Below are 9,628 nucleotides of genomic sequence, written 5' to 3'. Positions count from 1 at the left end.
TAATTGTGGGGGGAAGGGGCATAAAGGGACTAAATGGTAATGGAAGAAAATACAATAAAGATTAAATCAAAAGAAAAAAAAAGCAAATTCCATTTCAAAGCCAATAATCTATCCAATTTACTCTGGGTCTTAAAATGAGCTGCCTAGAAATGTAACAAAAATAGAGCTATTAATTAGTAATTAAGCTCAGTTACAATCAACATTATTAGGAAAAAAATACAAATTACTCCTTTAGATTTTAATTGTCTTCTTTTGCTTAAAGAGTTAAAAATGTCTTCCAGTAAGTGGAAAATAGAGAGCAGACTGAATCTCTTTGGCATTTAACTTGTATTCTGCCCAGCCTGCTGGGGCACTTCTTACCTGCTTAAGGAAGTTCTCCATTTTCACTTGCGATCCAAATAAACTCTGGTTCTTCCTGAACCTTTCTGATGCTTTCTCTGGGTCTTTGTCTTCCTCAAATCCATGAAATGCAAATATTGCCTAAAATTCTATCATAGATTCTATTTTCTTCTTGTTACATATTTTATCCTCGGCAAGTGCATATAGTCTCATGTCTTCAAATGCCATATTCTCACAAATGTTTACCAAATTTTCATCACTTTCCATGGATATATTCAAAACTCAAGCCCCACATACACAGTTCAGACATGTATGACTGGCCATTTCAATAATACTCCAAATTCAACATAATCAAATCTCAACACATTTTTCCCACCAAACAAGCTTGTGCTTCTCGGTGTTTGTGGTCAGTTGCCTTTCCACACACTCTGGCTCACAACCTCAGAATCCTCTAGGTCATTTTCTTTCCTCTCGTGTAGTGGTGGACTGTTAAACTTCATTCATCTGTTTCCTTACCCATTTCTCTCACACCCATTATCTCTATTCCATTTCTAGTTCAGACTTTCTCTTAGATAATTTGTTTTAATTGCCTAAGTTTTCTACATACATCCAGTATCCAATATCTCCACTTTCAGTCTGTCCTTCAACTCCTATAATCTATTTATTCAACAAATATTTTTTGAGCACAAACTCTGTATCAAGCATTGTTCTATGTTCTGGTGATACATAAATGAACAGGAAGCAGATATTCAATAAGTAAACCTATTCAGGGGTGTCAAACTCATTTTCACTGGGGGCCACATCAGCCCCGTGGTTGCCTTCAAAGGACTGAATGTAATTTTAGCACTGTATAAATGTAACTACTCCTTAACTAGGGGTAAGGAGCTCAGTGCTGCCATCAAGTAGAAACAAGGTGCCAGGCCAGATAGAATAAGGTGGAGGGCCGGATTCAGCCCTCGGGCCTTGTGTTTGCCACCTGTGCTATAAGTACAACCATATAAATACACACTATATATAATACACCATGAGAATTTAGAGGCAGATAAGTACTTCTGGGGGTTTAGAGGAGGCTTTCAAGTAGAAGTGATGTCTGAGCTGAGTCTTGAGAAATATAAATAAATGAACCCTCAGTTTTCCCATGGGTCTTGTTCATCTTGTTATAGCATTTTCTATTTTAGGTATAATATGTAACCCATGCAATGGGCTGGATATTTTGTACTTTATTTTTCAATTACAACTTACATTCAATATTATTTTGTATTAGTTTCAAGTGTACAACAACAAAGTGATCAAGCATTCACTTCACAAAGTGCTCTGGTACCCTGGCATTTCCAGTACTCACCTGACACCAGACATAATTACAAATTATTGACTATATTTCCTATGCTATACTTTACATCACCATGACTATTTTAAAACTACCAATTTGTACTTCTTAATCCCTTCACATTTTTCATCCAGTTTCTCAACCCCTCTTCCCTCTGGCAACCACCATTTTGTTTTCTGTATCTATGAGGTTTTTTTTTAAATTTTGTTTGCTCGCTTATTTTGTTCTTTAAGTTCTACATATAAATGAAATCATATGGTACTTGTCTTTCTCTGACTTATTTCACTTAGCATAATACATGATGTTCTGTTTTATTTCTTCCATTTAACTGTAGGTTATTTCTCTAGCTATTCTCAGGAAAGGGGTTTTTTTGGGGAAACAATTTCATAATTTTTTCAGTTGGGTTTATGTCTGTGACTGAACGATGTTCTCCTCCCAGTAGGATATTCCTTACACTGCTTCCCCTATCATTCTCTGAAACAAATAACTGCTGGATAACAACAATGGTTTTAAAAGCCTCTTAAAGAATGGCTTCAAGTAGTGGAGGGATCAATCAAGTGTCATGTCATGAATTCAGCTACTTATATCTCCACTACGACACATTTGAGAGTTCTCTGCCTACTGGAGGAAGCTACCCAATGTAAACTTACCTCTTGTCCTCTGATTTCCATGTCTCTCCTTGTCCTGTCTCACTATTCAATTAAGCATTCTTGCAGAACTAATCAAGTATTCAACAACCTTTGTGCCATGTTACAAAATTTTCATTCTTTGTTGTAGAATGCTAATGATTTACTCTTCTGCCCAGTTCCTGCTGTTCTGCAAAAAGACTGGCTCTAGTCTACAATATCTAGCATGAGGATTGAAGGGAAGAAAGGTGAAGGATGAGCACTGATCCCACAGATGGAGGGAGGGTATAAAATGGTGAGGACTTCTATTTTGGAATATTGTTATTTTTCCCCCATGGAGATTAAAAAAAAAACAGATGTTCTAACTGAGGATTTATTTCTCTTTCATGGTGCTCTACAAAAAACCCCTGATTGTACATAAGGACTAATAGTCATTCGATTGACATAACTTTATATTTCTTATGAACTAATACTTCAGTTTTACTGTGCTAATTTTCCCTCCCTATTGTGAGTTATATTGTAAAGTTTGTTTCTTAACTTGACATTGAAATATACCAGTCTAACTCCCTTTGTCTCAATTCCTAGAAAGTTTGTAGGAAGCACAGTCAGCATTGCCTTAGACTGTGAACTTTTATGCATCAGTAACCCATATTTTCTCTCATTTGACCAGGATTTAGCAGAGTTTGGCACATAGAGGTTGCTTGGTCAACACAATGAAGGAATAAAATGCAGCAGCCTGCCAGACCCTCTTCCATAAAAACTGCTGCCCTCATGCTCTTCCTCATTCTGTTATATCTCAGGCCCATTATAAGAAAATCTATGGAACAAAATGTAAAATTGTGTCTCTCCCTTGTTAACCTGAGTTGAAATCATCAGGAGCAAATAGATCTGAAGCAAAAATAGTATCTTATTAAAGTCACAGGAAACCTAATTTAAAAGTGCTACTCATGAGTATGCTTTGCCAATAATGATGCTACTGTTTTAGAAAGTAACTTTTGTCTCAAAGCAATATTCTGTGCTTGAAAACAAATAACATACCTAGATATCTGGCCTGAATTTTGAGGCTACCATGAAAAATCCCTAATTCTTTTAGATGCAAATAAGATAGTAAAAGTCTGAATATAGGGCACAGAATATTTTCTTATGGTAATATATGTTGTATCATGTTGAAGATGAAAATGAAAGGTCTTTCTATAAAGTGTTGATTGTGGTGAAATTTAAATCACTGACACTTCTTAGAAATAGAAGAAGCGAGGCAAAAGGAGCAGAGTGCAGCAGACCTCAATGCCCTCTTCAGGGAGAAGTATCACCAGCTGAATTGAGCCACAGGAGTGGGGAGTGAGAGAGCGAGTATCAGGCACTGAGAACTTCAACCTCTTCAAGGGAGTTTGCTGAGTTTATGCAGGGATTTACCAGTTAAGCTTCAGCTTGACACTGCTGGTTAAAGAATCCTTGAATTTCAAAGTTGAAAAGACCCTCAATTTCACAGCTAACCCATAAACCATTTGCATCCCCTATTTTTCATCCTTCTACTATGACTTACAAACCTCCAGTAAGAGTAATGAATATTTGGTCCTGACCAAAGTTTTCATGGAAACATTTGGTCTATGCTAAAGATCCTTGATATTTGGTCCTCTCAAAAACATTCATGCCTTTTTCACAAAGGCCTGAAACTAGAAACCAACCTCAAGCAAAACACTCGAAAACACTCAAACTCATGGAGATTGAATAGCCTGCAATTAAACAATGAATGGATTAATAGTGAGATCAAGGAAGAAATTGAAAAGTTTCTGGAAACAAATGAAAATGAACACACAGCAGTCTAAAACATATGGGACACAGCAAAGGCAGTCCTGATAGAGAAGTTCATAGCAATACAGGCCTACTTAAAAAAGATACAAGCATTTCAAATAAACAACCTAACCCTACAACAGCAAGAACTGGAGGAACAACAGCAAACAACAGCAAACAACAGCAAACAAAGCCCAGAGCAAAGAGAGGAAAGGAAATAACAAAGATTAGAGCAGGATTAAACTACATAGAGACTAAAAGTACAATTGAAAAGATCAATGAATCCAGGAGATGGTTCTTTGAAAAGATAAACAAAATTGACAAGCCTTTAAGCAGACTCATCAAGAAAATAAGAGAAAGGACCCAAATAAATAAAATCAGAAATGAAAGAAGAGAAATTACATTCACACCACAGAGATACAAAGGATTATAAGAAACTACTACAAACAACCACACACCAAGAAATTTGAAAACATGGGTGAAATGGACAAATTTCTAGAAAAATATAACCTTCCAAAACTGAATAAATAGGCAAAAAGCTTGAACAGACCAATAACAGCTAGTGAAATTGAAGCAGTAATCAAAATAGTCCCGGTTCACAAAAGCCCTAGCTAGACCAGACAGTTTCACAGGAGAATTTTACAAAACATTTAAGGAAGAGCTAATCCCTATCCTTCACAGACTATTCCAAAATATCCAAGAAGATGGAAGACTTCCAAACTCTTTTTTGAAGCCAGCATCATCTTAATCCCAAAACCAGATAAAGACACAATGTAGAAAGAAAACTACAGGCCAATATCGCCAATGAACATAGACGCTAAAATCCTCAACAAAATATTGGCAAACCGCATCCAGCAATACATTAAAAAGATCGTAAAACATGATCAAGTGGGATTCATCTAAGGGATGCAAGGATGGTACAATATCTGCAAATCAATAAATGTAATACACCACATAAACAAAATTAAAGGCAAAAAACACATGATGATAGCAGTAGATGCAGAAAAACTATTTGATAAGGTACAGCACCCATTTATGATAAAAACATTCAGCAAGGTGGGAGTAGAGGGAGGATATCTCAACATCATAAAGGCCATATATGAGAGACCCACAGCCAATATCATACTCAATGGGCAAAAACTAAAAGCTTTCCCACTAAGATAAGGAACAAGACAAGGATGTCCACTTTCACCACTTCTATTCAACATAGTATTGTAAGTCCTAAACACAGCAATCAGACAAATACAGAAATAAAAGGGATCCAAATTGGAAAGAGGAAGTAAAACTGTCACAGTTTGCAGATCACATGATACTATACATAGAAAACCCCATAGACTCCACCAAAAAACTCCTCGACCTAATAAATGAATTTGGCAAAACAGCAGGATGCAGACTTCCGGCCAAGATGGAGGAGTAGGTAGACACACTGTGACTCCTCGCACAACCAAAAGAAGGACAACAACAATTTAAAAACAAAAAAAACAACCAGAACTGACAGAAAATCAAACTGTATGGAAGTCTGACAACCAAGGAGTTAAAAAAGACACATTCATCCAGACCGGTAAGAGGGGTGGAGGCAGGCAGCTGGGCAGAGAGGACTCAAGGCAAAATGGTGGCTGGTGGACCCAACAAAGCACCAGATTATGGATCTGGGCAGTCCAGGCTGCAATTGGCCAGCAAGGAGCAGATGGCAGATTCCGAGGCCCACATTCATGCCCAGATAAACTGGGAGGAAGAAAAGGGAAGTGAGACAGACCACACAACTCCAGGGCTCCAGCGTGGGGAAATAAAGCCTCAAACCTCTGATTGAAAACCCCTTGGGGGTTGAGGCAACAGCAGAAGAAACTCCCAGCCTCATAGGGGAGTTCGTTGGAGAGACCCACAGGGTTCCAGAACATACACAGACCCACACACCTGGGAATCAGTACCAGAAGGGCCCATTTGCTTGTGGGTAGTGGGGGAAGTGACTGAAATCTGGCAGAGAGTGGAGCAAGCGCCATTGATCTCTCTCGGACCCCTCCCCCACATACAACATCCCAGCGCAGCAACATGGGCTGCCACGCCTGGGTGAATACCTAAGGCTCCGCCCCTTACTAGTAACAAGTATGTGGGGAGACAAAAAATAAAATGGTCCAAAGGAAAGAAGAAATCAAAGCTCCAGAAAAAAATACAATTAAGCGACAAAGAGACAGCCAACCTATCAGATGCACAGTTCAAAACACTGGTAATCAGGATGCTCACAGAATTGCTTGAATTTGGTCACAAATTAGATGAAAAAATGAAGGATATGCTAAGTGAAATAAAGGAAAATCTACAGGGAACCAATAGCGATGGGAAGGAAACTGGGACTCAAATCAACAGTATGGACCAGAAGGAAGAAAGAAACATCCAACCAGAGAAGAACAAAGAAACAAGAATTCAAAAAAATGAGGAGAGGTTTAGGAATGTCCAGGACAACTTTAAATATTCCAACATCCGAATCATAGGGGTGCCAGAAGGAGAAGAGAAAGAACAAGAAATTGAACTTTTATTTGAAAAAATAGTGAAGAACTTCCCCAGTCTGGCAAAGGAATTAGACTTCCAGGAAATCCAGGAAGCTCAGAGAGTCCCAAAGTAGTTGGACCCAAGGAAGCACACACCAAGGCACGTCATCATTACACTACCCAATATTAACGATAAGGAGAGAATCTTATGAACAGTGAGAGAAAAGGACACAGTTACCTACAAAGGGGTTCCCATAAGACTGTCAGCTGATTTCTCCAAAGAGACCTTACAGGCAAGAAGGGGCTGGCAAGAAGTATTCCAAGTCATGAAAGGCAAGGACCTACACACAAGATTGCTCTATCCAGCAAAGCTTTCATTTAGAATGGAAGGGCAGATAAAGTGCTTCTCAGATAAGGTCAAGTTCAAGGAGTTCATTATCACCAAGACCTTATTATATGAAATGTTAAAGGGATTTATCTAAGAAAAAGAAGATAAAAAGTAGGAACAGTAAAATGACAGCAAACTCACAGTTATTAACAACCACACCTAAAACAAAAACAAGAGCAAACTAAGCAAACAACTAGAACAGGAACAGAACCACTGAAATGGAGATCACATGGAGGGTTATCAACAGGGGAGTGGGAGGTGGAGAGAGGGGGAAAAGGTACAGAAAATAAGTAGCATAAATGGTAGGTAGAAAATAGACAGGGGGAGGGTAAGAATAGTATAGGAAATGTAGAAGCCAAAGAACTTATATGTATGACCCATGGGCATGAACTAAAGGGGGGAAATGTGAGTGGGAGAGGGTGTGTAGGGAGGAGGGGAGTGAAGGGGGGAAAATGGGACAATTGTAATAGCATAATCAATAAAATATATTTAAAAAATAAAATAAAAAAGCAGTGGGATACAGAGTCAATATTCAGAAATCAAAGGCTTTTTGTACACCAACAATGAAGTATCAGAAACAGAAATCAGGGAAAAAATCCCATTGGATATAGCAACAAGAAAAATAAATTACCTAGGAATAAACCTAATGAAAGAGGCAAAACACCTTTACTCAGGTAACTGCATAACACTAAAGAAAGAAATTAAGAAGACTCAAATGAATGGAAGCATATACCTTGTTCATGGATCAGAAGAATTAACATCATCAAAATGTCCATACTACCCAAAGCAATATACAGATTCAATAAAATCCCTATTAAAATACCAATGACATATATCACAGATATAGAACAAACATTTCAAAAATTTATATGGAACCATAAACAACCCTGAATAGCTGCAGCAATTTTGAGAAAGAAGAACAAAGCAGGAAGGATCACAATACCTGATATCAAATTATATTATAAGGCCAGGTTAATCAAAACGCCTGGTACTGGCATAAGAACAGACACATAGATCAATGGAACAGAATAGAGAGCCAAGAAATAAAACCATGTCTCTAAGGTCAATTAATATTTGACAAAGGGAGCAGAAACATAAAATGGAGTAAAAATAGCCTCTTCAACAAATGCTGTTTTGGGAGATCTAGACAGCTACATGCAAAAAAAAGAAACTCAATCACCAACTTACACCATACACAAAAATAAACTCAAGGTGGGTAAAAGGCTTAAATACAAGTCACAACACCAGAAAAGTCCTAGAGGAGAACATAGGCAGGAAAATTTCAGATATTCCACACAGCAATATTTTCACTGAAATGTCCCCCAGAGCAAGGGACATAAAGGAAGGAATAAACAAATGGGACTTCATCAAGTTAACAAACCTCTGCATGGCTAAAGAAAACACCTATAAAATGAAAAGAGAACCAACCATATGGGAAAATATATTTGCAAATGATACCTCAGACAAGGGTTTGATCTCCAAAATATATAAAGAATTCACATGACTACACTTTAGGAAGATAAACAAGCCAATTAAGAAATGGGCAAAGGACCTGAATAGACACTTCTCCAAGGAAGACATACAGACGGCCCAGAGACATATGAAAAGATGCTCAGCATCACTAGCCATCAGAGAGATGTAAATTAAAACCACAATGAGGTACCACTTCACACCAGTCAGAATGGCCATCATAAACAAATCAATACACAAGTTCTGGTGAAGTTGTAGAGAAAAGGGAACCCTGGTACATAGTTGATGGGAATGCAGACTGGTGCAGCCACTGCGGAGAACAGTATGGAATTTCCTCAGAAAACTAAAAATGGAGCTGTCTTTTGACCCAACAAGTCCACTGCTGGGATTAACCATAAGAACACTGAAACACCAACTCAAAAAAACCTATTCAAAAAAACTATGTTCATAGTAGCTCAATTTACAATAGCCAAGTGTTGGAAGCAACCTAAATGCCTATTTGGAAATGAATGAATCAAAATTTGTGGAATACCATGCAGCAGAAAGAAAGAAGGAGCTCCCAGCCTTTACAACAGCATGGATGGATCTGGAGAGCATTATGTTAAGTGAAATAAGCCAGGCAGTGAAAAACAAATACCATATGATTTCACCTATAAGCAGAACCTGATCAACAAAACAAACAAGCAAGCAAAATATAACCAGAGACATTGAAATAAAGAATATACTGACAGTAACCAGAGGAGTGGAAGGAGGGGGATAATGAGGGAAAGAAAGGGAAGGGTTCTCAAGGAACATGTATAAAGGACCCATGGACAAAGCCAAAGTGGGGTATGATTGAGAGGAGGACGTAGGGGTAGGTGGGGCAAGGGGAATGGGATCAGGGATAATGGAGATAACTGTACTTGAAAAACAATAAAAATAAATTCATGCTTATAAAACATCCCTGAGTTCAAATAATCCATCACCTTTACTTATACTTTTGGTTTACAGATTTAATACACAAAAAATACTGGATCAAGGACCTCTCAGCATTGATCTAATTAATGTCTTAATGGATGGTTTGGACAGAATAAAATTCAAGGCCCTTTTCTCAAGGACCAAAGTCTCAGTGGACATTTTGGACAAGACCAAATGTCAAGGGCCTTTTGGCTTCCAGTGACAGGAAACCAAGTTTCTTACAGGGAAAAGCATTCCAGGGTTGAGT

The sequence above is a fragment of the Desmodus rotundus genome, chromosome 5 (assembly GCF_022682495.2).
Source record: "Desmodus rotundus isolate HL8 chromosome 5, HLdesRot8A.1, whole genome shotgun sequence".
In the NCBI taxonomy this organism is placed as follows: domain Eukaryota; kingdom Metazoa; phylum Chordata; class Mammalia; order Chiroptera; family Phyllostomidae; genus Desmodus; species Desmodus rotundus.
Note: the sequence above shows the minus strand (reverse complement) of the source record.